The sequence below is a fragment of the Haplochromis burtoni genome, unplaced genomic scaffold (genome assembly GCF_018398535.1).
Source record: "Haplochromis burtoni strain Fernald_Lab_line unplaced genomic scaffold, NCSU_Asbu1 Contig_143, whole genome shotgun sequence".
Lineage (NCBI taxonomy): Eukaryota > Metazoa > Chordata > Actinopteri > Cichliformes > Cichlidae > Haplochromis > Haplochromis burtoni.
This window is the reverse complement of record NW_024582504.1, coordinates 82,718-84,770: the sequence shown is the minus strand read 5'-3', so window position 1 is coordinate 84,770 and position 2,053 is coordinate 82,718.

Sequence of the window (2,053 nt, the reverse complement as noted above, 5' to 3'; positions counted from 1 at the left end):
AAAGAAAGAAAGAAAGAAAGAAAGAAAGAAAGAAAGAAAGAAAGAAAGAAAGAAAGAAAGAAAGAAAGAAAGAAAGAAAGAAAGAAAGAAAGAAAGAAAATGCATTGTTGTACTCAGCAACACAAAATGACCTGGACTTACATGGACGACAACAGTGGTGGATGATCGCAGAATCATTTCCATGGTAAAGAGAAACCCTTTCACAATGGTGATGCTGGTGATGTCCATGAGTTCAAGACATCAGATTGCCAGCAAAGTATTAGAAATGAACATTTTATTTTTAGTTATTTATTTGTCCAGTTACATCTGAAATGAAGTGATTGAGTTAAAAAAGCATTAGTTCATCACATTTTCATGTGTTTGTTCAAACCCACTGAATTAAAGCCAAAAGTCCGCACTTCAACTGCATTTGAGTTGTTTCATTTATTAATGTACAGAACCAAGATTATACATATTTATGGAGCTAACTGTTTATAGCTTTTGCCAGAGCTCAAGGACTAGACAGCTGTGATAGGGAAAAGAAATGCACACTGTGTCCACAAAACAGAGGTTACAAAGTTAGAAGGACAGCAGAAAATCTGTTTACTTTGAAAAAAAAATACTGCAAGAGGCCATCAATTCTATATAACTAATAAGCCTACACATTGGGCCACCTGCACAACAAATTGAACATTTAAGATGCTTTATCATGATGTGGCTTAAAGCATCTGATATGCAGTGTTAAAACCACGTATTTAATGCACTGATAAAGGAATGTAACCACAATTACCAATGTGCAAACAATAACTGTATAAGATAGCATGATGTATAAAGCCAAAGAGACACAAGTGGTCTAATGAACTCAACACACACACGTATTAATCGACTGTGAGTGCAGACTCTGGTTGTTAACTAAAGCGATACTATACTGAAACTAGGCTGTAAATGCTGTAAAATTAAATGGTACTATAAATATAAAAAGACCATCTTAGAGAACCAGCATTTTTCAAAAGTAAAGATTGGCGGTGGTTCACCGAACTACAAAAAAGTGCATCTGCAAACTGTGGAAAGTTTCAGAATAACATTCCTCATCATAAAATTGTAAAGATTTCATTATGTCATCATCTACAATACATAACATTATTAGAAGATTCCAAGAATCTGGAAAAATCTCTGGGATGAAGGGCGATCGTTGGGCCTCTCATGCAGTACTAAAAAACAAACATGATTCTGTTGTTGAAATTTGGACCAAAGCTCCTTTAAAATGGACTGAGGCGAAATGTAAAACTGTCCTGTGGTCAGACAAATTGAAATGTCTTTTTTAAAAACATGGATGCTACAACTTCCAGAGGAGACCAGAAGGACCATCTGGCTTGTTGTCACTGCTCAGCTCAAAACCTTGCGCCAAAGAACCAGAAGCGTGTACATCTGAAAATGTACCATCAGTGCTGAAAGGCGTATACAAGTATTGGAGTAACATGTGCTCCCATCCTGAATGTGCATTTTTCTGGGAAGGCCACATTTCAGCAACACAGTGTTATCTACATACTACAGCTACTACAACAGTATAGCTCCATTGTAGACAATTTTGGGTGCTGAACTGGCCTTCAGTGCAGACTTTTCACCAGCTGAAACATTTAGGGCATGTACGACTAATTAGACCCAGAACTGTTGAACTGCTAGAGTCCTCTGTGCCAGACCTGTGTTAACACAAAGTTAACCAACTTTACTTAGATGTGATCTGTTAGGTCATTTCTGTTTCTGCTGCTCCAATGTCAGTGTGCTCCAGGAATCAGCAAAAATTGGGCTAATAAACAACAGCATGCATTAATGACCCTCCAGGGGTAAATGTACACAGTTCCTATTAACCATTTTACTAAATTCAACCTTTTACCAGCTGGGGTATATGGATAAATTATTTGCAATTTAAGGGTTGAAATCTGTTTTGTATTTCAAAGTGCGCACAGCTGCGAGGACTTTTGATTTCTAACCACTGCAAACTGACTGACTTTGCTTTATACACTTTATATAACTCTAATATTATAATTTTGTGTCTTTTCGTCTTTGACTTTGC